This window comes from Coenobita brevimanus, chromosome 77 (assembly GCF_032717465.1).
Source record: "Coenobita brevimanus isolate Jiangsu-jjx chromosome 77, ASM3271746v2, whole genome shotgun sequence".
Taxonomy (NCBI): domain Eukaryota; kingdom Metazoa; phylum Arthropoda; class Malacostraca; order Decapoda; family Coenobitidae; genus Coenobita; species Coenobita brevimanus.
This window is the reverse complement of record NC_137030.1, coordinates 14327293-14354772: the sequence shown is the minus strand read 5'-3', so window position 1 is coordinate 14354772 and position 27480 is coordinate 14327293. Positions and strand designations below refer to the sequence as shown.

The 27480-nt window shown below is 42.2% G+C and overlaps 1 non-coding gene across 1 annotated transcript; it reads right to left on the bottom strand.

The window, feature by feature from the left end:
- Positions 1–8839: 8839 nt before the first annotated feature.
- On the bottom strand, positions 8840–8958 carry LOC145408551 (5S ribosomal RNA). Its single transcript, XR_013898943.1, has one exon. It is a non-coding gene; the product is annotated as a 5S ribosomal RNA (ribosomal RNA).
- Positions 8959–27480: the final 18522 nt, after the last annotated feature.

Here is a 27480-nt window from a genome sequence, read left to right as displayed (position 1 = left end):
TACGATAGTATTCCCACTCAGAGCATTACTTACTTCTCTGTCAAAGACATAACCATTAATGTCAGTCGTAGAAGCCAGTATATTTCTCTTTCAAATGTGTGTTGTCGTATTTCCACCCGCCACGCCACTGTTGTAGTCTTTCCACCCTACGATACATTCCTGCCGGCTGACCAATAAGTTTCCCAGGGACAGTACAACATGTCCTATCCAGCTGCACGACAATTTTCCCCTGGCTTCCCAGTTGTTTTATTTTACGCGTTTTCGGGGCTTTGCGCACGTTCGGCTATCCTTCCCATCCCTTCAGTTTGTTTTTTTCATTTCAGTTTGTATTCCATGTCAATTTAGACGTTTTGATTCTGAATTGCCTCCTTTTTTGTGTACTGATTGAGAGATATGTACAAAGCCTTTACCATAACGTCTCTAAATATTAAACTCATTGTGGAAAAGGAGTGTTAAAAAAAAAAAAAAAAAAATCGTTTCCTCTTGTGTTCCTTTTATCATGTCTTTTGTGACAGTTCATCCCTGTTCTGTTGATTCTCTTTTAGCCTCTTTGGTTTCTTTATTGGTTCTCCTTTAGTTTATTTTTTGCTTTTCTGTGCTTTTCTCCTGCGCATCAAAATATTTATGTGGACAATTTCGAACCCGTCGTGTTGTTTTTACCGCCATTGAGTTCCTAGTTTAGTTATTGCTTTTTCCGATTCCAGTTCCTTGATTTATTTTCGAAGTACCGGTACGTTCATTTTTGCATCAGCATTTTTTCTTTCGTTTTTCTTTTTTTCATGGTTTTCTTCTTTCGTGTTTTTCTTCATTCTTACCTCGCCTTTGTTATTTTACTTCATTTTCGTTTCCCTTCTTTCCATTCGTTCTTCTACTCACATTTTCTTAAGTTCTCCCTCCCTCCATCCATTTTCCCTTATTTCCCTCCTGTCTCTTTTTCCATTTTTTTTTTTTTTTTTGTCTTTACTGTCATCTTTTCCCATCTTCATCTTCATCTTCCTTCCTTTCTCCTTCCTTACCCACTTTCATCATTCCTTCCCTCATTTTCTTCTTCCCTCCTTTATCTTTCTTTTCCCCCTTTCCATCTTTCGTTCTTTCTTCTCCTTCCTTCGTTCTATGCTCCTTTTCTTCCTTCAGTACACTTTCTTCTGTATATCATCTCCCGTCCTCTTTCCTTCCTCCCTTCCTTCTCTTTATTACCTATCTGTCTTCATTTGTCCTTTGGCTACTTTAGTCCTTCTATTTCTTTTTTCTTCCATCCTTCTTTCCTTCCTTATTTTATTTCCTCTCTCTTTCTTCCCCCACTTCTTTTCTTCCTTTCCTTTCAAGCAAACAGTGTAGAGGGAATTAAGAAGCCCAGGATAATTACTGAAACAAAGGCAGAACATTCACATATTAATCGGAAATCATACTCACCCTGTACAATTCTCTCATACGTTTACGTTTAGTGACATGTACAGAGAGAGAGAGAGAGAGAGAGAGAGAGAGAGAGAGAGAGAGATGTGAATTAAACTGTAAAGGAATGAGGGGGGTGGGAGCAACTGAGAGGAAAAACATGAAGATTAGAGACAAAATGGAAATAAGAATACGGTGGAAGAAAGTGAGAGAGTAAGCAGGGATTCATGGAAGAGGGGACTGTGATTAGAGGAAGGAAAGAGGGAAGGCAGCGGAAAGGAAGGCGAGGGAAGATCAGGGAGAACGAGGAGGAGGAGAAGGAAGAGAGGAGGCAAGAGAACGAGCACGGGAGAAGGGTCAACAAAAAAATATTGATTCTATCTATCTATCTATAGCCCGACGCCCTAATCCCGCAAAGGGTGGCCGCAGACAAAACGCCTCCATGTCGCTCTGTCACCCACCATTTGACTACCCTCCCCCCAACTCACCCCCCCTCTCTCATATACCTCTCAATTCCATCCCTCCACCTCATCCTCGGTCTAGCTCTCCCTCTCCCTCCACTTCACCTACATACACCCTCTTAGTCAGTCTTTCATTCTCCATTCTCTTCACATGTCCAAACCACGTCAGTGTATTTCTCCTAATCTTCTCAACCACATCCACATCCACCCCTCAACGTTCCTTCACTTCTTCATTCGTCAACCTGTCCCTCCACGTCACTCCACATCACCCCCCCTGGGGGTAGGGGGGTTTCAAGAATACTCCCCCAGTATCCCTGCTTGTCGTGCGAGGCGACTAAAAGGGTTGGTGGTGGGTTAGTGCCCCATCCCGTAAAAAGAACTAACTAAAAAAGCGAACAAAGCGAACAAAAATATTGATAATTTGGTGAAAGAGGATGGAAGCGTGCAAGGTGAGGAAGGGTGGGCGTAGACAGAGGCAGGGGAGTCACAAGGCGGAAAGTGAAAGTAGGGGAACGAAAGGAGGAAAATGAGAACGAGATAAGAACAGAGGAAACACAACAGAAAAAAATATATATGTGGATGGTAAAGAAGATGCATGAGAGGGGAAGAACTGGGATTAGGAGAGAGGTAAACAGTAACATAATATATGGGTGAAGAAGAAGAAGAAGAAGAGAGAGAGAGAGAGAGAGAGAGAGAGAGAGAGAGAGAGAGAGAGAGAGAAGGACTTGAAGAGGTGGAGAAAGTAGAATTTGATGAGAGGAAGTAGAGGGACACAAGGAGAAAGATGAGGCAGTAGGAAGGAAGGATGGGGAAAGGCAAAGTACTGAAGGGAAAATGGTGAAAGTGGACGAAAAGGAAGGAATGAAGGAAGGAAAGAAAGAAAGAAAGAAGGAAGGAAGGGTGGATGGAAAGACAGAAAAAAGAGAGCGGAGGATAAAATAATGAGTGAATGTTCAAGGAAAAGGAGTAGACTGGAAAAGCATGGAGAAGGAAATGATAAAGTGATAAACTGGTAAATGGGCAGGGGGGGGGGGAGAGGAGTAGAGGGGAAGAAGAAAAAAAGTAAACAGAGAAGGAAGAATGACCGTAAGAAAGGAAGAGGCGAGAGAAAGAAAAGGAAGAAGAAGAAAGATAATGAATATGTTGAGTAAAATGGGGGAGAAGGAGAAGGAGTAGGAGGAAGAAAGAGGAAGAATAGGGCGAAGGAGAAGGAACAGGAGTGCAGGAAGGAGAGAATACTGGTGAAAGAGTAAGGGTTGGTGGAGCAGGTGCGGAGTCTGGGAGGTGAGATTAAAATAAAAAACTGGTGTTGGTGGAATTTAATGCATCTCATTTTCTCACGTATATTGGCTGCTTTATTTTATCGTTTGCCTCTCTGTCAGCCTCGTTTCTCGCTTGTTCAACACTCGCAGGCTCCTGTGACTCACTCAGCTGAATAAATTCGTCTGGCGTAAACTGGAGTAGAGTGCTAGATCAATCTCGACCGTATGACAGTATAAACACTTAGGTTCCTGTGACATATTTTTAACTGAATAAAGGTATAAGTTGGCATGTAACGCTAGAGATGACGCGCCCAGGAAAGGGTTATTGCTGACTGTATGAAAACTCTTCTGTATTTCCCATGACTCACTCGAAGCTACATTAAATCGTCCGGTATTCGCTGGAATAGAATGCCGACCATGATAAGGGCTACCTCACCTCATTTGTCAACTTTCTAGTTGGCTTCGTTCTTCGTATGGTTAATTCATGTCAGGAGAAAATTTTCGAATGGGAAGCGTTACATTTAGCCTTCATTAGCCCCTTCATTACTAGGGGGCTCTCCTAGATTAGTTAAAATCGTCCTGTAGCTGTAGGGATAAAAAGTAATCGACGTCCTCGGATAAGAGGTTAAACAAGGCTTGAGTCAAAGGTTTTTCGAGTCTTTGCTCCCCTCCTTCTGCTGTCTTCATCCTCACTCTGTCTGTCTCTGTCTCTGTCTGTCTGTCTGTCTGTCTGTCTCTCTCTCTCTCTCTCTCTCTCTCTCTCTCTCTCTCTCTCTCTCTCTCTCTCTCTCTCTCTCTCTCTCCTCCCACCAAAATGTTGCAGCAATCTTTCTTCTTGCCGTTATTTCAGTGAGCGCGCCCATCTGACATAGTTGTTCGCTTGCACTCTCCTTTACTGCGGACAAGCAAAACCCGTCCATCTGATCAATTTCAACCCTGTCACGTCCAGCCGTCTGTGCAGAAATCAATCTGGTATTCATAGCATTATTATCATGGAAACAGATCAGCTCTAGATCACTTTTCCCTATTACGACGTTCCTGCTGCCTATTACCTGTAGTCTTTATAATGAATCTTGAAATGATCTGATCATTATATTTCCTTTTTTTTTTTTTTTTTCGTTGAATGGGAATATTTTGTCATGTGTCAAACCCTCATGTTCTGTGCTTTTATTTTTGCTTTGCCTTTCTGCTTTTCACATTCTACGGACCTAGTACCTTTTGGTTCGTGAATCATCTGTCTTCTCTCTCTATTTATTACTTGTTCTCTCCTCTGTTCTTTTACTTCTGCACTGCTTTTCTCCGGTCGTGTTCTACTTCATATCCGCGTCTCCTCTCTGTACTCATTTTTATTTTTAAAGTTGCAGTGCCCTGTTGCATTATTTCTAATTTGCCTTGCTGCTTCCAAGTGCTTAATATACCCGTATAACATTTTTTCTCTCACATGAATCGTATCCGCGTCTCATATCTCTGTTCAGCTGTTTTCACCAACCAGCATCCCGTGTTAGAATTACCAAAACAGCAAAAAGAGGGTGTACGGAGAACAGGTGCCTCTTCAGATGCGTTCCCGGGTCCCGTGGGTGAGATGGGACCACGAACGTAAACAAAGAAGCCGTGACTGTCCACCAGACCACGTCCCCTGGTACCTTTGTCCCCTCCTGCCTTCTCAGGCTTTTTCCCCCTTGTTTTTCTGCTTTCCTTTGGTACTTTTCTCTTTGCCATTCGCCCTCTGAAGACCATTCTCGTTATTATTCTTAGTCATTTGAGTTTCTCTCTGTACTTGTGTTGTCAGTCTCTCTTTATTGTCCAATGTCTTTTTGTCTTGTTTCTCCCCCCCCTCCTCTCTCTCTCTCTCTCTCTCTCTCTCTCTCTCTCTCTCGTAACTTGTCTACCTCCCTTCCCTTGGCTCCTCTGTTTTTTCCCCTTCCTCTGTTCTACCTATTTTTTTTTTTTTTCGCGTCATAGATTTTTTTTGTGAGTAATCTCTCCCACTTTCCTGTCTGTTTTTATCCATCAACAGATTTTTCGATTTTTCCATTTATTTATCAATATCCACGAAAAAAAATATGTTTATTTCTTCTTTCCCTTTTTGGCACGTCTTTCTTGATAGTTTTTGTTAGGTTTCTCTTACTTTTTTCCCATTATTTTGCAATTCCCCATTATTTTTTTTTTTTCGCTTTGAAAAATGTTTTTTTCTCCAGTTCTCCATTTCTTTCCTCCATATTATTATTATTATTATTTTTTACGCTGGAAGCTTTCTCTTTTAATGTCCACAAAATATAGCCTAATCTGCTAATGTTTACTCCCATTCCCTTTCCTGTTTCTACCCTTCCCCCTTGATCTTCCTTGTTTGGCTTGTCTTTGTTGTGTGTCGAGGGGGCCACGTCCGCTAATACCTTTGTTCCCCCTTCCCACCTTCCGCCTCAGTGGCCTGTGTACCTAACCTACCCTTTGTTGCGCGTGTTCCTTTACTTTATTTTTCCCTTTTCCGTTCAAGGTCGGCTTTGTTCTTTGTCCCGTGCTTGCTCCCAAAGGTATAGCATAACCAGGGTTGGCTTCAGCATGTATGGTTTGGTTGTTATACCAGGGAACCTTGACGTAATCACACATTTATTGGTGGCAGTAACGTGAATGAATTAAGGTGCCAATTAGTTAAAAGGACCAGGTAGCTGTGATGTGTGTATGTTGAAAAGTGAACCCAGATCTCTGCTTCACAATGATACCCTCTCACGTTCAAAGGTGATGCATAAGACAACTGCAATTACTATACTCTTTTTGCTCTAACTTGGCCAAAACTTGCCTTCTCTTCATCTTCAGTGCTGAATTGTAATTAAAGATATTCATCATTATCATCATCATCATAACCCCATTTTCCCTCGTAGAAACAGGAGCGAAGGGGCCTGGTGCAAGGCTCCTCAGTCCCGACACTGAAGACAAAGGTGACCAGCCTCACTTGTTCTCGAGTTGCATGAAGCGAGTAATAAACCCGTAGAGAGTGATCTACTGTGTTACCGGACACGGGTTCGAATCCTGGCTGAGGCAGGGAACAGTTTTAGGATTAGATTTTCGCTGAAGGAGACTACCGATCAACACGAGACCAACGGACACGTAGTAAAAGCACTCCCGCTAATACCAATACACCATTCTTGCATGAGACAGCCTTATCATGTACTCAGCATGGACGATAGGTGTTAGCGCCAAAGTAGTAACATGTGGAAGTGTATGGTAAGAAGGACTATTGAGCCTTAGGGAACGGGTTTTGAAGTCTATGCCCAGACTCACACACACACACACACACACACACACACACACACACACACACACACACACACACACACACCCACACACAGGAGGCACCAAGGAGAGCAGACGCAGGGTGACAACACTCCATACCGGGCCAGCTTGGCCAGTGGCATTACCTAAATTAGTATCTTTATATGAGTCAAGCTCTGTACCAGGTTAGACTAAATGGTTTTCTATTATTGAAAAAAAAAAAATAAGAAGAAGTTTAAGCAAGACTTGTTAAGACAGAAAAGAGAATAAAGTAGCGACAGAATGCGCTCAATCAGCTGATTGTTTAGACTACAACTGCCCCAGGGAATGTAAGTACTCTATGTGCTTTTAGTACTGCAAAATGGCCACATACTTTAGTAAAGCAAATTTGGAAAAGAATAGAGATAAAGGTAGAAAGCAGGATGATGATTTCTACCAAGAACTGGTTGAAATGGAGACTCACAAAAAACTGGTGGAGCGTGTACAGTACACAGACTGGAGATGGCTCTTCAGAATGAGATTAATGAAATTAAGAAGCAGATGCACTTGCAAAAGGAAGAAATCAAAAACTAGGAAGGGAGATCAACAAGAAAGACACAACCATAGATGACCTAATACTGGAAGTGAGTACACTTAGGAGGAAAATGAGTGAAATGGCAAGAACAGTAGTCAATCACGAGAGTATTATGGAAGAGTTCAAAAATGATACAGAGACAATTAGGCAAGTAAGCAGTCTGATAGACCAGAGGAGTGATATTGAGAAGACAACACAGGTGAATGAAGCTGTGCAAAGCTACAAAAATGATGTGGGAACTGTATGCTGAATTGGTGAAAGTAAAGAAAGACTTAGAACCAAGGTTGGAAGAAAAAAGCATTAAAAAGGAAGTGAAAAGAATAATCCAAAACAATCCAAAGTTAGTCAGAGATTCAGTACATATAAAAAAATCTATAGTAATCACTGGTATAGAAGAGGAAGAAGTAAAAAACAAGATCTCAAGAGACAAAAAGGGATTGGCAAATGTAATGAGCTTATTGAAAGAAGTATCAGAGGAAATCTGTAGTAAAGACATAGAGGAACACAAAAGGTTAGGGAAATACGAGAGAAACAAGTTAAGACCTCTAAAGGTGAACTTCCAGAGTGTAAACACCGTGGAGGAGATACTAAAAAATGTAAAGAATCTTATGAAAAAAGGGGAGTTCAAAAATGTATGGATAAAAAGATGCCTAACACAAGAGGAACTGAAATTACTGAAAGAGAAGAGGGAGGAAGCAAAAACAAAAAATGAGGGCAGATCAGAAGAGGAGAAGAATACATTTTTTTACAAAGTAGTAGGATTCCAGGTACGAAAATGGTACATAAAAAGGAGGGAATAAAAAGGAGGAAGGTACTAGAACCATGTCGTGACAAGTACATAAACAAGATGATTAAATTGATGTACTCAAATGTGGATGAAATGGTAACTAAATTATTAGAGATGAATGATTATGTCAGAGAAAATGAACCACATAAAATATGCCTAACTGAAACAAAATTAACACCAAGGATATCAAATAACATACTAAACTTAGAGGAATATAATATATGAGAAGATATAGGAACTTAAAAAAAGGAGGAGGAATTATAATATTAACTAAGAAAAATCTAAAAGACAAAGAAATAGAACTAGATATACCCTCACAAGTAGAACTGATTGCAGTAGAGATTAATACATCTGAAGGGAAAGTAATTGTAGCCAATTTGTACATGCCACCCAGATCAAACACATGGGAAAGAGACGAATATGAGGACCTGGCAGAGAGTACAATTCAGAGTTTAAGAGCATTACTACATAAAATAGAAGAGAAGTCGGAAAGAATTATAATAACTGGAGATTTTAATACAAATATAAATTGGAATACTCTAGATATAATAAGTCAATAAAGCTGTTGGGACCAAAAGCTCCTGGATCTCGTGCAAGAGTTTTTCCTAACGCAACATGTGAGGGAAACCATCAGAAAAAGAGAACTCGATGTACACTCAATGCTAAATCTCATATTTACTAGGCAAGAAAATGATATTGACAGTTTAATATATCACCCTCCATTCGGCAAAAGCGACCATGCAGTACTAAATTGCAACTTCAGGATAGCATATGACATAGTTAACAGCAATGAAAGTTACAAAAAGAGCCTAAACTATAAAAAGGGAAATTATCATGACCTAAAGAAGTATATATATATATATATATATATATATATATATATATATATATATATATATATATATATATATATATATATATATATATATATATATATATATATATATATATATATATATATTATATATATATATATATATATGCCAGACGCCATGTATCCCAAACGGGGTGGCCATGGGCTTAGAGTTAATTGTTTTACAGGGAGGGGCACTAATCCTCCACCAACCCCACTTGACACGTAGGGAAAACGTTATGCCAACAGCATCTGGTGTTCCCAGGCTGTCACCCATCCAAGTACTAACCAGACCCAACGTTGCTTAACTTCGCTGATCGGACGGGAAGCGGTGTACTCAACGTGGCATGGCCGTTGGCCATGATTGGGAAAAGGAGCTTAGAGGACAAGATTTAAATGCTGTATATAAAAAATTCTGTGAATTTTATGAAATAGGAGTCCAGAAGTACATCCCGCAGCACAAAGAAGCAGAAAAGAAAATAAAGAAATGGTTCAATACAGAAAGTAAAAAATCAAAAGAAAGAAGAGATTTGTTGTGGAATAGATACAGAAGACAATAGTGAAAGGGCATATAGTAATTACAAACAGGCAAGAAACGATTGTGCAAAAATAAGGAGGGAAGCCCAAAATCAGTTTGAGGAGGATATCATAAATAAAAGTAGTGATCAACCGAAGCTATTTTACAGCTACATCAGAAGCAAAACCAAAGTAAAAGATAAAATACTATCCATTACGGACGAGGGAATCACCTATACACAAGACAAGGATATTTGTGAAGCACTAAATAAGAATTTCCAATCAGTTTTTACAGAAGAAAAAAATTGAGAGGAACTATGTGGAACATGCATGCTCACACATACTACCAGATATACAAATATCAGAGAAAGTAATACAGGAGGAGTTACGTAAATCAGACAGAGGAAAAGCAAATGGTCCTGATGAAATTTCATGTTGGGTGCTACGAGAATGTGCAAAGGAGTTAAGTAAACCATTATTTTTAATTTTCAAGAAATCCTTGAGTCAAGGTAAACTACCTGATATTTGGAAGAAAGCAAACATTGTCCCCTTATTCAAGAAAGGGAATAGACAAAATCCACTCAACTACCGACCAGTATCACTGACCAGTGTTGTAAGCAAGTTTTAGAAAAGCTTATAAGAAAAGTTTGGGTATATCATCTAAAAGAACACAATATGAAACAGAAAGACAGTTTGGTTTCAGAAAAGGAAAATCATGTGTTACTAATCTGTTGAGCTACAATGACAGAGTAACAGACTCAATACAGGAAAGACAGTATCTATTTAGATTTCAAGAAAGCATTTGACACAGTACCACACCAAAGACTTTTATGGAGACTGTACCATCAAGGAGGAATTGGAGGCAAACTGTATTGTTGGATGCAAGATTTTCTCATAAAAAGAGAAATGAGAACAGTACTAAGGGGAAATTTCTCATCATGGAAAGAAGTGACTAGTGGAGTACCACAGGACTCAGTGCTGGCACCAATCATGTTATTAGTGTATATAAATGATATAGACAGTAACATTGGGAATGAAAGCTATCTAAATATGTTTGCAGATGATGGAAAAATGCAAAGGAGAATTATTAACACAGACTCTTGTAAAGAGTTACAAGAAGAATTAAATAAACTTCATGATTGGAGTAATACATGGCAAATGGAATTCAATGTGGACAAGTGTCATGTAATCAAGTTTGGTAAAAGTGGAAAAAGACCTGATTGAGATTATAGGTTAGGAAATAAAACCCTACACACATCAGAAAGAGAGAAGGACTATTATCACTAACAGACTATCTCCGGCTGACCAAATCAGTGAAAAGGTACGGAACATGTATACACTGCTTGCAAATATGAGAATAGCATTCACATACATAAATGAAGACATGCTAAGAAAGATAATAACATCATTCATCAGACCAACCCTGGAGTATACATCAGTAGTCTGGAGTCCTCATCTCAAAAAACACATAGACAAGATTGAAAAAGTTCAAAGGGCCGCTACAAAATGGGTACCAAGCTTAAGCGATCTACGCTACGAAGAAAGACAAAATAAACTGAATCTACCAACACAACAGGAGAGAAGGAAAAGAGGTGACATGATAATGCTATATAAATGCAAATCAGGAAAGGAGAAAATAGACATAAATGATTACTTAACCTCTGGGGAAGCATCAGCAAGAGGACACTGCAAAAAACTGCATAAGAAGAGAGGTGATAAAGACGTAAGGAAATCCAGTTTCCCAAACAGAGCAATTGATCAGTGGAATGCACTACCGAATGAAATAGTGTGTACCAAAACAATTCACAAATTTAAGGATATGTACGATAAATATGGTTTAAGACACGGGACAGTACGAGTTTGAGTCATTCCTGTAAAGATGCAGTTAGGTAAGAACACACACACACACACACACACACACACACACAAAACAACAAAAACGCAGATGGAACCCATTATACTACCAGATGTCATACGGTTATACGGTTACCATCCAGCGCAGTAAGTGGTTCCTTGGGATAGAGGAAACCGTGATGCTTGTAACTCTGTGTAGAGTCACCTGAGAGAGAGAGAGAGAGAGAGAGAGAGAGAGAGAGAGAGAGAGAGAGAGAGAGGATGATGGACGCCCCCACTTACCAGAAGTAGGAGATTAACACTAAAATACTATGGTAGTCACGAAAATGAGCAGTGGAAAGTATGTAAATCCATAGACTTATTTTTCTTCCAGAAGGCTACTTGAAATAACATGCAAAAGGAAGAAAATCTGGCCCAGGTTAAGATACAAGGACCATAGTACGGTATTTTGTTTTTTTACTATAATTGTGAAAACTGCGTAGAGACCTGGTGAGAGCTAAAATAATGTTTACTAAATAGAGTGTGCAAACGCAGAAGTGTAAACTGATGGTGTATACAGTATGCTCTTACTAATATAACTCCTCCAAATTAAATGAGTTCTATATTACCCCTACAAATAAAATGAGTTTATATTTCATTTATTATAGTTCATTCACTTAGCTTGGAGGAGAGTTTTGTTCTTTTTCAGTCTATTTTTCGTAGGCTAGTGGTAGAATAGACAGTACTACCGTCCTGCATTACTTCCAGTGCACTTCTTCGTTACTAGCACCACATTATAGTGTTTTCCTCTTGATACAGCTTAGCATTCAGGTGAGAGAGAAGGCAATTGTTTACATACTTAGGTGAACAGAGATAAATGAGTAGAAATCTCACTGCACTCGTTATGAAACCCCTAGAGTGTAATGGAAGTTAGAAATCAAATGATCAAGACAAAATTCGCAAGAAAAGGCTTGTCTGTACTGTTTCAAAACTTTGTACAAAACTGAACTTTCCCGGACTAATCAACTATGGCCAGTTTGGACGATATCTTGCTGTATTACGGAGCCTCAGATGAATGACGTCAAAACCCAGTAAGATATTGCATAGCTAATTAGTAGTAGTAGTAGGAGGAGATGTAGCAGTAGTAGAAGCAGCAGTAGTAGTGGTTCTAGCAGTAGTGGTTGTAGTAGTAGTGGTTATAGTAGTAGTGGTTAAAGTAGTAGCAGTAGTAGTAGAAGTAGTAGTAATAGTAGTAGTAGTGGTGATAGTAGTAGTAGTAGTGGTGGTGGTAGTGGTAGTAGTAGTAGTAGTAGTAGTAGTAGTAGTAGTAGTTCCAACCCCAGGCTCATCTTAAAGTGAATCCAGTGGACTGTAGGCTGAAGTTGCCCGTCTCAGGTAGTCTACTGTCTGGGGGATACAGACAAAGTTAAGGGACGTTTACACGTGTAAAACCAGGCAGCTGAGTCACACGGTTATAGCAGGGTCACCACATGAAGGCGTCACTTTCTAGCACGGCTAAATTAATCAACCGTAATGAAATACACTGGACTCTTAACTTCATTAGGTGTCTGTAGTTGGAAGTGAGCAGTTGTACATATAGCTCCTTCATGATGTATGGAAGAATTAAAAAGAAAAAGTGTAACCTACCCAATATGAAATAGTACTGAAGTGTTAAGTAATCTGAGTAGCGGATGTTGGATAGGAAAAGAAATTTGGATATCACATGAAAGACGTGGGAAAGAATATCTATTGATCAAACGGTGGAAGAGTGTGTGATTAGATGGTATAGGTGTAGAGAGGGAATGGATGTGAGTAGGGTGATGGATGGGGTATGCATGACTTGAGATTGGGAGGCGGTGAGGAGATGGCTGAACAGAGTATGTGGTGTGGAAATAGACGGATTAACAGAGTAAGTATGTGGTGAAGAAGTAGACCGCGTATGATGGAAAAATGTGGTTTGGGAATAACTAATATGGCTGTATGCTTATATGGAGGTGGTGGTCATTTGATTAAAGAAATGGCTTGCTCGTCATATGGAGAGGAATTCCATCTCAGTTTAGGGTAGGGAATAGCTTGATTTGAATTTCGGTACAACATATTTTACTGATTTTTTACAACACCTACAGAAATGTTATAAAAACAAATATCAGTACAATAGGCCCGAATGAGACAGTCCTACCATGTACTAAATATGGAAGGAAGATATTAACACCAAAACCATAGCATGTAAAAATGTGGGGCTCGTAGATATTTTGGACTTTGGGGAACTGACTGTCACCACAAAACTAAAAATGATCAGACGCTAGAAAGAACATAAGAACAAAGGATCAAAGGCCCCACCGTAATGAAGAACCAGAGTAAGTAGATATTTCCATCATTATACGAAACTGCATTGATGATATCAAAAATAATAATTGATTAAGAATATTTGTCAGTAATGGAGTTTGGTGTCTGTAATTTCAGTTTTTACAGCAGCTTTCTTTGAAGCCTTTTTTTTTTTTTTTTAGCATTCCTGTCCAATTTCTTTTTTTTTTTTTTTTACAGGCTTTTATGCATTATTTTTCCTTGTTAATTTGGGATGCTGAGAAAAGTTGTTAAAATATTTTTAATTGCCATCACATTTTTCAGTGCTTTAACCCGCCCCGTCCCGACGACGTATGGGTACGTTGCAACGATTTGCATTTGCCAGTCCCGGCGACGTACCAGTACGTCGTGCAATTGCAATGTGCATAATTTCGACAATTTTCAAATTTCGCGCTTGATTTGCGGTACGAACCCTCGCCTGACCTTCCCCTACCTGCCACCAGGCGGGGACACTCGGCGACCCCGCGTGACCCGCGCTAGCCTGCCACTCGTCCACTCACCTGGTAGCCACGGTCCTGCTCAGACATGGCTAAGAGAGGTCTCTCAGAGAGCAAAATTCAAGTCACCCTGGACACCTTTACCGGCGACAGTGATTCCCCACTGGATGACGAGGAGATGGACAAGGATTATGTGCAGCCAGAGGAGGAAGAAACCACCAGCAGTGACGAGGAAGTTCCGTCACCCAGGAAGCGGCAGTACGTGACTTACCGTGCTGCTAGAGAGGGGCAGGAGGCAAAGAAGGCACGTGGTATGTCATATCCCTATCCCCAGCGTGCCTTGGAAGCAGAATTCGAGGTCAAGGACGAGGACGAGGACGAGGACGAAGCCGTGGGACGTGCTGCCACGTGGTATGGATGGGAGGTGATTACCCATCGTGGCCCAGAGCGCACACCACGTCGTCTAAGCAGGTATGGGCCTAGCATTCTGTTTGGGGAGCTAGGAAGTCAAGTGGAGGGAGTGGGGAGTGAAATGGAAAGTCCTGGGATTAGGGAAAGTGAGAGTGACGTGGGTGAGTCATTGCTCTCCCTACGCAGTGTGAGGCGGCAGAGTGGATCACGTGGGCCAGTGCGGGTGCGTTCAGTATCACGTGGTTGTGAGGGAGGGGGAAGGTGGGGAGGAATCACTCCAAAGCACGTCTTATGCTCCCTAATATCCCCTAACACGTGGTCGAGCAAGGTTGCGTGAAAGAGCACGTGGTGTGGTAATGGAGGGGGAAGGTGGGGAGGAACCATTCCCCAGCACATCTTCTGCTCCCCAATATTCCCCTATTTCATCCCCACAGCCCCCTAATGTTCCTCAAGGCCGTAAGGGTAAGGGAAAGGGAAAGGGTAAAGGCAGAGGGAAGAGGAGTGACAGTGGGGAAGCCCTCCGTACTCCTTCTCCCCAACCTCCCCAACCAGGATCTCCTCCCCACCCAGACGAAGGCGGTGATGGGGACGAGGGATTTGTGTCGTGGGATTGGGAGGATGGGAGTGATTTTTCTCCCCTCATTCACCCCTTCACTGAGCAAGGGCGATCTGGCTGCATTGCACCAGGTATTCACTGCAATTCAAGCAGGTTGGATTTTTTCCACCTGTTTTTCAGTGAGGCCTTCGTAGATCAGATCGTTTTTCAAACAAACCTGTTTGCAAGCGCCCAGCGCCTAGAAAGTGAAAGATTGGGAACAAGGAGTAGGAATTCTATGATTTATGATTACCCTGTCTCCATTCCAGAAATGTTCTTATTTTTTGCCCTTGTCCTTTTGATGGGTATAATAAGAAAAAATAGAATTCCTGCTTACTGGACTAGGGACCCTGTTATGTTTACCCCCATATTTGGTCAAGTGATGAGCCGTAATCGGTTTCAACAAATTCTAAGTCGCCTCCATTTTTATGATGCTAATGACCCTGCAAATGCAAACAACACTGACAAAATGAGGCGAATTAGGCTGGTCTTTGATCACCTGAGGCAAACCTTTCGATCCTCATTCTATCCCTATAGAGATCTCGTCATAGACGAGAGTCTCGTGTTGTGGAGAGGCAATATTTCATTCAGACAGTATATACCCAGGAAAAGGCACCGTTTTGGGTTCAAGATCTTTGTTATGTGTGACTGTAGGACTGGATACATGCAAGACATAGTCCTGTACACCGGTGCACAGACAGACATAATAGAAGATCAAAGTATAGGACTTTCGGGAGCAGTGGTAAAGACGATGATACAAGACTACCTTCATCGTGGTCACGTTCTCTACCTCGACAACTGGTACACTAGCCCTCTTCTCGCTCGTTATCTTCACAGACATGAAACGGGAGTCTGTGGAACCGTAAAGGTGAACCGGCGTCACATGGTCAAGGTAGGGCGGAAACTTGCAAGGAGTGAGGTTGTCTTCTTCAAAGCAAACAACATCCTTGCAACAATGTGGAACCACAACAGAGAAGTAAGCCTCTTGTCCACGGTTCACCGCCCCTTGATGCACCGTACTGATTCTGTTGATTACCATAGCGAGAGCAGGCGTCGTGTTTGGAAACCTGAGTGTGTAATGGATTACAATATAAACATGCGCCTCGTGGACCAGTCTGACTCCATGATATCGACGGTAGAGTGTGCCAGGACCACGATGAAGTGGTATAAAAAACTGTTCTTTCACTTGCTAGATATCACTGCTCTGAATTGCCACCACCTTCACGCCATGACCACAGGAGTTCAGGAAACCTTTGAAGGGTTTGTGAGGAAGCTCACACGAGAAATCTTTGCTAAGTATGCTGTTGAAAGGCCCCAACAGCGCCCCCGCACTGCCCCTATTACCCAGACTCCCCAGAGAATATCCGGCCGCCATTTCCCCACTCCTATCCCTCCCCAGCCCAACAGACCTAGGCCCCAGCGCAGGTGACATGTGTGCAGTAATTCCCAGGTGAGACTCACGACACAGAGGAAGGACACCCGCTATGAGTGCGTGCAGTGTGACGTGGGTCTGTGTATTCACCCATGTTTTAGTGAATATCATACGTTGCTGCAATTTTAGCATGGTGTGAATGCGAAAGGACGCTGAAATTATGAGGTAAATGCGACAGACAGACGCTCAGTGAAAGTATCAGTCATGTGGATCGCCAAATATTAGTATAAAGTGCCTACGGGTAGAACATAAGTGAAAACATTGGGTGTAAGTATATAAATCTGCCCTAAGTTGAAACTTACATAGAGAGGGTTGTTTGATGCGATATTCTGTCGCTCAGTGCAATAAATACGACCCCTTATTATATATTTTCTATTATGTGACATTCTTACGGGTATAATATAAGTTCAAATTATTGTATATGATGATGTATATTCTAAGTCAAATATTCATAGCGTGTCTATAAAGATAAGATTTCCTGACGCTTAGTCGAATGAATAAGGCACGTATTAGTCAAAATAAAAGTCAGCAAGTGATAAAGTGAATAATTAGTATATAAGTGTGTGAGTGAATTAGTATATAAGTGTGTGAGTATTATGTATGACGTAACATTCTTTGCGAGGGTATTTTCAGGCGATATTCTCACGCTCACTTGAATAAATAATGGCAGTACGTATGTACAGTGCATTGGAGGGGTGTAAACGTGTGTAATGTAAGTGGGAATATATAATTGGAGTGAATAAATAAAGTAGATGATGAAACACGAGTGTTTGAGATCGTGGTTGCTACGTGAATAGACGCTAGCATATCGCTAAATGCCCTCGTAATGAATGAAAATAATTGAAAACCTTCACAGTGGTGGAGGAAAGGTTCTATGTAAATGGGAAAATAATTGGAAAGTGATAAAACAATTTGGTATGTTGAAATACGAGTCATAGCGAGTGCGCTTACTAAGCTGATGTGCGCTATACTTATGCTGCATGTCATCATAATGAATGAAAACATCTGAAAACACTTACAAACAGTTGTAATTGGTAAATTGTTATTGAAACAGAAGTATACAAGTAGAAAAAATGATAGGTTGACTCATACCAGAAACTTAGCATATAGTATGTTACGACTCGGACCTAACTCGCTATGCTCGCGCGATGGTACAATGCTTATTTTTCCTATATATGTGTCTGAAATCCATTATATTGTTACTGTTATTGTTTATTAGTTCAAATTCAATAAATGTAGAGGTGTTGTGTGTTGTTTGTCCCATTATTCCTTACCATAGAAAACGTTAACGCATATCCAGCCCATTACAGAATACGATACCTGCGGGGGGAAACCGCACCTGTACAGACCACTTATAGACCGCAGAGACCACTTTCTTCATGATTTTCCATCGTTTCTCGACCTAAGCGGAAGTTTTAGAAGAAAAAAAAATTTTCCAAAAAGGTTCGGGACTGGGGGATGTCATAGGTGCGGAAAGGCTCGGGACGTGACGGGTTAAGCGTAGATAAAATTGGTCTTCGTCGTCTTTGTCTTTGTCATATTTTTCTTTATAATTTTTCTTTGTCTTTCCTTTGAAGCTTTGAAGAGTTTTATATATTTTGCAATTTGATATTTCTCTCGGATTTAGCTGCCTGAAAATTTAAGGCCGTTATCCTCGTAAATTTTTATGGGGTTTTCCTTTGCTCTTCATTTTTGCCAACATATTGTGGTTTGGATCAGCGTCTGCCTCTCACAGTCCCAGGCTCACCAGGATTATTCTCTGTGTGATTTATATCTATTAACGTAATATACACAACTCCCATCTTTCCAAACCATCGTGATTTATAGAACTGCCAATGTACTTCATTCTCTCTCTCTCTCTCTCTCTCTCTCTCTCTCTCTCTCTCTCTCTCTCTCTCTCTCTCTCTCTCTCTCTCTCTCTCTCTCTCTCTCTCTCTCTCTCTCTCTCTCTCTTCTCCTACTCCTATAATTATAGCAGTGTATTAGTATTAAGGCCGGACCGCCAAGTAGGGACTGTAAGGTCTGTGTGGTCTGTGTATCTATGTAACTTTCTGTCTGTCTGTCTGTCTGTCTGTCTCTGTCTGTCTGCCTGTCTGTCTGTCTCTCTCTCTCTCTCTCTCTCTCTCTCTCTCTCTCCTCAAACAAATGTCATTGGCGGTTGATCACTTTCTCACTCTCTCACTCTCACTCTCTCACTCCCACTCTCACTCACTCTCACACTCTCGCACTCTCACATTCTCACTCTCTCCCACTCTCACACGCTCACTCTGTCACTCTCTCACACACTCTCACACGCTCTCACTCTCACACATTCTCACACGCTCTCTCTCTCTCTCTCTCTCAGTCTCACTCTCACTGACACCCTCTCACTCTCACTCACTCGCTCTCGCTCTCACTCTCACTCTCACTCGCTTTCACACTGACTGTCACTCTCACTGTCACTCGCTTTCACACTCACTCTCACTCTCATTCGCTCTAACACTCACTCTCACTCTCACACACTCACTCTCACTCACTCTCACACACTCTCACTCTCTTACACTCTCACTCGGACTCTCTCACTCTCACTCTCTCACACTCTTACTCTCACTCTCTCACACTCTCACTCTCACTCTCTCACACTCTCACTCAGACTCTCCTCCACTCTCACTCTGACTCTCTCACACTCTCACTCTGACTCTCTCACACTCTCACTCTCATTTTCACTCTCTCACACTCTCGCTCTCATTTTCACTCTCTCACACTCTCACTCTGACTCACACTCTCACTCTCATTTTCACTCTCTCACACTCTCACTCTCATTTTCACTCTCACACTCTCACTCTGACTCACACTCTCACTCTCATTTTCACTCTCTCACACTCTCACTCACACTCTCACTCTCATTTTCACTCTCTCACACTCTCACTCTCACTCTCTCACTCTCACACTCTCACTCTCACTCTCTCACACTCACTCTCTATGACACTCACACACACTCACTCTCACACTGACACTTACAGTCACACTCACTCTCACACTTACACTCACACACTCTCGCACTCACACTCACACTCACATACTCATACTCACACTCACACTCACACTCACTCTCACACTTACACTCACACTCTCACACTCACACTCACACTCACTCTCACTCTCACACTCACACTCACACTCACACTCACTCTCACACTCACACTCACACTCACTCTCACACTCACTCCCACTCTCACACTCACACTCACACTCACTCTCACTCTCACACTCACACTCACACTCACACTCACTCTCACTCTCACTCTCACACACTCTCACTCACTCTCACACACTCTAACTCTCACTCTCACACAGTCTCACTCACTCTCACCCTCACTCTCACTCTCACACACTCTCACCCTCACTCTCACTCTCACACACTCTCACTCTCAATCTCACTCTCACCTTCACTCTCACTCTCACACACTCTCACTCTCACTCTCACCCACACTCTCACTCACTCACTTACACTCACACTCACTCTCACACACTCACACTCACTCTCACACTTACACTCACGCTCACTCTCACACTCACACTTTCACTCATACTCACACTCACTCTCACACTCACTCTCACTCTCACTCTCTCACACACTCTCACTCTCACTCTCTCACACACTCTCACTCTCACTCTCACACACTCTTATTCTCACTTTAACACACTCTCACTCTCACTGTCTCACACACTCTCACTCTCACACACTCTTATTCTCACTTTAACACACTCTCACTCTCACTCTCACTCTCACCCTCACTCACTCACTCTCACTCACTCGCTTTCACTCTTACTCACTCTCACTCTCACTCTTACTCTTACTCACTCACTCACTCTCACTCTCACTCACTCACTCACTCTCACCCACTCACCCATCCACCCACTCACCACTCACTCTCTCACTCTATCACTCACTCACCCACTCTGTCTGTCTGTCTGTCTGTCTGTCTGTCTCTGTCTCTGTCTCTGTCTCTGTCTGTCTGTCTGTCTCTCTCTCTCTCTCTCCCGTACCCCCCAGCAACTGTCAAAGACCCACCGTGAATTGAACCACATGTGTGGTGACGCAGGTGTGAGCGGACGCGCTGCATAACAAAACAATAAATTTCACATGACAGAGAGAGAGAGAGAGAGAGAGAGAGAGAGAGAGGAGGGGGGGAAATAGGTAGAGAGAGAGGGTGGAGAGAGGGTGAAGAGATAAGGTACAGAGGGAGGGAGAGAGATTTGAAGGGGAGTGGCACCATAGAGGTATTCCTACCTCTATGAGTGGCACAGATGAGTTGAGGAGGATGGTTTAGTGGGAGCAGAATGGAGTAAGAGGATCGATGGGGTGTCTAACCACTTCACTCCGATGACGTATGTTTTTATTCTTATTATCTCCAGGCAGTTTTAACCACTTTTGGAAGCACTTTTCAAACTCAATAGGCAAGATGCAACTCTCATTTACTCCTCATTAAGTGGCCATAGGTTGCCAGAATACTTCAATATAACACAACACCGAACGCAATGGGTAAGGAAGTGCAAGGGGTGGGGGAATGTCGGGTGTGTGATGGAGGAAGGGACGATGGGAAGAGAGGCTGTGGGGGTGAAGGTCAGAATGGAAAGGGTGAAAGAAGGGGGTAGGAGATAAAGGGAAAGGAATAGGTAAAACGCGTTGAGTAGAAAATATAATTGGCAGAGTGTGAGGTTGAGGTAATGGTGATATAGGCAAGGAGAGGAGGCCAGAAGGGAAAAATGTAGTGTAGTGAGGAAAACAGTAAGAACAGAGGGAAGGGAAGGTTTGACATGTGAGGGGGTGAGAAGAAGACATGGAGAGTAGAGAGGAAGGGGACAGGAGAGAGGGGAGGGGAGGGAAATGGGAAGGGATTGAGAGAAAGATGTGTAGAGTAGATACCACTGAAAAGGGAGGATGGGGAGTCGGAGAAGGGGATGGGAAGAAGAAAGGAAGAAGAGTGAGATGAATATGTTATTTAGTGAGAAAAGGTAGTAGGATATAGGGGTCAAGAGGAGAAGAGGAAGCAGTTAAGATGGGATATGTATAGTAGTGAAGGAAAGGGGGGGGGGTTGTAGGAGGAGGTAGGGAGGAGGAGGGAGGGAGAGATGGTAGATGGGAGGAGAGGACAGGTGGCATTGGCATTAGAATAATTATGTAAAGTAGACTGCAGTGAAGATGCGGGTAGGAGAGGGAGAAAGGGGAGAAGGTAAGGAGGAGAGGGGTTTGAGAGGGAGTATACTCGTATGTGAGGAGAGGGGAGGAAACGAGTGGACATAAGGTAGTGCCGGAGGGAGCGAGGAATAAGTAGATTCCTGGAATGGATAACACTTGGAAGTAGCGCACAATGAGGGGAGTAAAGGAAAGCTACGCGTTGAAGTGAAATAAAGATATTGAAAAACTCACGTGACCACAAGCACGCACGCACGCGCGCACACACAGACACAGACACACACACACACACACACACACACACACACACACACACACGCACAAACACAAACACGCACACACACGCGCACACGCACAAACACACACACCCACACACACGCGCACACGCTCGCACGCACACACACACACACACACACACACACACACACACACACACACACACACACACCGCTCGCTGGCTCAATGATAACACTCTCGCCTGCCATCTCGTAGACGGGAGTCCACGCTTTGCTTAGGTTGCGAAAAGTTTCACTGACGGAGCGGGTGGTTACTGTACCCCTTGAGCAAGGGGATGGGTGTGTGGGTGTATGAAGGTCACAGACTTGCCCTTAGATCGAACTATATGAGCTCTCATCACTCTTCCGGGATCACTAGCACACGTGATCCTCCTGACCGACCCTGTGAATTACATACACACACACACACACACACACACACACACACACACACACACAAAGAGAGAGAGAGAGAGAGAGAGAGAGAGCATAAACGCTTACACACAGACACTCAAGCAGACAGACAAAGATACAAGCACCGAGGCACAACCATAAACACCCTGTCACATAAACACAAAGACATCCCCACCTGCCCACCCACATAAACCCCCAACCCCCCACACACCCCACACACATATACAGACAGAGGTACAGGAGACAGATACACACACACACACACACACACACACACACACACACACACACACACACACACACATACACATACACATATGTATCTATATACCTGCACCGACACAGCGAGACAAGTACACACACAGACACATACAAAGATATAGATGCCTATACAGAAGTACACACACACACACACACACACACACACACACACACACACACACACACACACACACACACACACACACACACACACACAGACGGGCGTACGCACTCTCATACAAACGAAGAATCTCATACACTCTGAAGGTAATTAAGGACAACAGTGAAGGCAGGAATAAAGAGTAAGGAGACGAGGAAGCGGAATAACGGGGGTACAGTAAGGAGGAAAACAAATGGAGAAAAGAAAGAGAAATACAAATGAACAGGGAGTTGAGAAAGGAAGACAAAGGATGAAGAGAAAGATGAGGAGGTGAGGAAAAAAAGAAAAAAGAAAGAAAGTGCAATGAAGGAAAGAGCGGAAGAGGATTGAGAAGACTGAAAAAGAAAGCTAAAGCGGGGGAGGAAGATGAAGAAAAGAAAACAGAGGAAGGATGAGAAGAACTGGATGGAACAGGAAGAGGAAGAGAAAGCAGAGTAAGCATGAGAAGGAAGGAGCAGGCCAGAGGAAAAAGAAGATCAGTAAGGTTAAGGAAGATAAATGTAGGAACAGGTTCGGAGGAAGAGGAAGGAGTAAGTTATGGATGAGGAGGAAGGAAGAAAGAAGCAGGATATGAGAAAGGCGAAGAGGAAACAAAGTAAGAATGGTGAAAAAGAAGGAAGGAGAAGGAGAGGAGGCAGAGGAAGCAGAGAACGGACGAGGAGGAAGGAGTGAGGTAAGAAACAGGATACGAGGTAGTGGAAGAGAAAACAGAGTAGAAGTGAGAAGAAAGGTATGGGAAGGAGTGAAGTCAGAGGAAGAGGAATATAGTAAGGATGAGAAAGAAAAAAGAAGGAATAAAAAGCAGAGTAAGAATAAGTAGGAAGGAAGGATCAGGATAGGAGGCAGCGGATGTTGGATAAGAAAGACTTGTGTACGAGGAAGATAAGGAGAAAGCAGAATAAGGATGAGGAGAATGGAGGAGGAGATTAGGAGGAAGAGTCAGAGGTGGTATACTATTGGATGAGAAATACAACAGAGGCAAAGGGGACATCTAATACACAGGACTCAGTGACCTACTTGTCTTGCCTGGTATTATATAACACTAGATGATAACTGCTTCTATCGTCCCACTCTAAGTGCACTACTAATGCCACTCCCATCTAATAATACCTCGTAATTTTCTTTACACTCCACGCTACCGGAAATTATAACATTGTCGGGTGCAAAAGCGGTAAAAAGAGGAGGAAGAGGAAGAAAGAAAGAAGAAAAACACAAAAGTGAGAAAGAAAAGGATGCGGAAGATGGGGAAGAAGAGAAAGAAGACCAAGAGGAAGAGGAAGAAGGAGACGAGGGTATGAGCAAAAACAGGAGAGGAGGAGGAGGAGGAAAAGAAAGAAGAAGAAGAAGAAGGAGAAGAAGAAGAAGAAAAAAAAGAAGAAGGAGAAGAAGAAGAAGAAGAAAAGAAGAAGAAAAAGAAGAAGAAGAAGAAGAAGAAGAAGGAGGAGGAGAAGAAGAAGAAGAAGAAGAAGAAGAAGGAGAGGAGGAGGAGGAGGAGGAGGGTTTTTTGCCCTCAAGCTTCAACTGAAGATATATCTACTTCACAGTGGACATCACCAACCGATTGTACTGTAGGTTAACGTAAGGTGGGATACTTTTGGTGATGCCAAGCGATTTTACTCATGCTTAAGGATAGACGATTTTTCACTCATATCCGTTAAACTTTTCAAGATTTAGGGGTTCAGGGACTATATATCCAGTAACCCTTAAGACATTAGGCCCGGGAATGGGTTCATGGTATTCTCTTTCTTCTCTTGGCGATTTTCTAGTTCGGTATTGGATAGACTTTTCGAAGTGGGCGGGTAACTTCAGCCTTAAGAAACCCCGTTAGTATCATAGACCTTTCCTATCTATCTGTCTATAGCCCGACGCCCTAAAAATGTCTTGTTTCAGCAATAATACGCTAAAAAAGTAAGTCACCCAGAGTCCTGGGGTTAAGCCTAAATTGACTTCTTTTGGATTTTGTCATGCCTGCTATCGCCAGACGGTGTTTCCTGCCACTGGAAAGCCTCCCAAGATTTACAAGTTGGTGCATTCTGTAAGTATCTGCTGTGCATCATTTTCACTCATCAAACGACCCAATAGTCGAACAGCATCCATATTTCGAACTGTACTGCCGGGTATTATTGTTAAGCTTCGCCATATATATTGCGAAGCTTATTGTTTTGGTATTATTAAGCTTCGGCATATATATGACGGAGCTGATTTTGGTAAATATTATTATTATCTTTCTTTGCACTTTTTTTTCTTTAGATCTTGATCATATTATACAGGAAAGAACCCTAGGGTAACCCAAATACCTGTGCCATATATAAATGACCTTGACCTATTTTTAAAGGTCATTTACTCATTCTTGGTGCAAAAATTGCGTATATGAAATTGAAACATCTCAGAAACTAATTGAGATAAGCAGTTTGACTGAAAATCATACAAGAAAAAAGTTCACTCCGGAGTTTGGCTGAATATTTTGCCCTATAGCCTAGTGGAAAGGACCGAGTTAAAAAAAAATCTGCTCAATGTTTTCCTTGTAACACGTTATAGAGAAAACCACAAAAGCTGAAGAGAGAATCCTTTACTGTACAAAGGATATTAGACGGACCATAAAAGCTGTGAAGCTGTAACTTTACAGAAATATAGCTGTGGTCCCTCTCATTATCTGAAAGGAATATGGTTACAGTTAAGCATACTGTTAGCCAGTTATTGAGACAAAATGTAAAATGTACCCATGGCGAAGCTTCCTTATTGTGACTACACAGTCAGTAAATATGTAACTAGTTATTATTATTATTATTAGTAGTAGTAGCAATCTCAGGCTCATCTGGATGTGAACCCGGTTGACTGGAAGTAGAAGTTACCTGTCTCCTGCAATCCAACATCGTCGTCTGGGGGGATGGGGAGGGAAATGTGGGACGTTTTTTAAGTGGGAAGTGGAGCTGCCCACTTATATTAATGCCACCATATGAAGGCGTCCCTCACTACCACCTACAGCCGTGTGAAGATATAAATGTAAAGGCTGAGGTTTATTCATTTTCTCGCACCTGATGCCGAGAGAGGAGGAGAAACATTATGTGCCCTGAAGTGCCGTGTTGAAATTCCCCGCGGTTGACACTTTACTGGGAAGTGCCTGATTTAAAGTGTTGTGGCTGAGGTGTGATGTGAAAACAATGAGGCGAGGACTGGTATGAATTGGTGTAGGCTATGGTGTTGAAATGGAAAAGTGCAGGCGGGCTATATGACACCATGCAGCATCTGCTGCGATTCCAGAATTGTTCCAGCAACCCTAATTGCAGCTATGCCTAAGATTTTGCCGGTTCTGGATAGTCTATGTGAGCATTTGATTTCTGTTTTTGTTTGTCATCATTTTAAATGACTGTGTTAAGAGGAAGGAAAATGCTCAGCAACAGTGTAAGATACTACATAGAACAGACCAATGCGTGCTTACTTTTTTCTTCTTGAATACGAACTGTGCCCATCCTCACAGAGTGTACTCCTCCTGGCCTGACTCTTCACCTACCAGTATCTCAATATGACGTACCATGCCTATCTTCACAGGGTGTCTGCTGCCGCTGACGCGTGCGTCGTCATAGCTGGCGTAATTGTTCTTTCCCTTGGTCGTCGTTATCATCGTCGACCTCATTATCACTGTAGTTGTCATTTTGGTCTTCCTTATCGTCGTCGTCAGCGTCATCACAATATCATCATCTGCTTCATCATTATCATTATCGTCGTCTTCATTATCATTATGGTCATCTTAATTATCATCGTCGTCATCGTCATTATCATTGTTAGCGACGATCTACATTATCACTGTTGTCATTGTCATCGTCATCTCCGTCATCACATTCATAGTCATCATTACCATTATCGTTCTCACCATCATCATCGCCGTCATCACAGTGATTGTCATTATTATTATCGTCGACGTCATGGTCATCATTATCGTCACCATTACAGTCAAAATCATTATCGTCACCATGAACGTTATCTTCTGCTTCATCATTGCCATCGTCACCATTACGGTTATAATCATCTTCGTCACCATCAACATTATCTTCCAATTCGTCATTGTTATTGTCATCATTACACTCATAATCATCGTCGCTATCAGTATTATCTTCACCATCGTTATCGTCGGTGTCATAATCATCGTCATCCTCAACGTCATCCTCGTCAGTATACTCCCCCATTTCTCACAATTTCCCATCATATTTCTTTTCCATTTTTATTCGTCTTCCTTTACCTCTTACTCCAGCTATTGTAGCCTAAATCCCCAGCTCCACCGTCGCCGTACTGCCACTGGCACCGTTCCCTCACACTTAGTATAAATGCGACAAGTAAAAGGATCGAGGCACTGGTACACATGAAAACTGAAATATCATCAGAGGAGTGAGTACGAAGAAAGGAACACCAGCATTCATTCGCCTCGTCACTCAAGCCACTGAACTGTAAATCATCCAGGGACATTGAGGAGTAGTAATGTGTGTGTGTGTGTGTGTGTGTGTGTGTGTGTGTGTGTGTGTGTGTGTGTGTGTGTGTGTTCATACCTAATAGTATCTTTACAGGAATGAGTCAAGCTCGTACTGTCCCGTGTCTTAAACTAAATTGATCGTGCATATCCTTAAATTTGTGAATTATTTTGGCACACACTATTTCATTCGGTAGTGCATTCCACTGATCAGTTGCCCTATTTGGGAAACTAAATTTCATTACGTCTTTATCACCTCTCTTCTTATGCAGTTTTTTGCAGTGTCCTCTTGCTGATGCTTCCCCATACGTTAAGTATTCATTTATGTCTATTTTCTCCTTCCCTGATATGCATTTATATAGCATAATCATGTCACCTCTTTTCCTTCTCTCCTGTAGTGTTGGTAGATTCAGTTTATTTAGTCTTTCTTCGTAGCTTAGATCACTTAAGCTTGGTACCCATCTAGTAGCGGCCCTTTGAACTTTTTCAATCTTGTCTATGTGTTTTTTCGAGATGAGGACTCCAGACTACTGATGCATAAT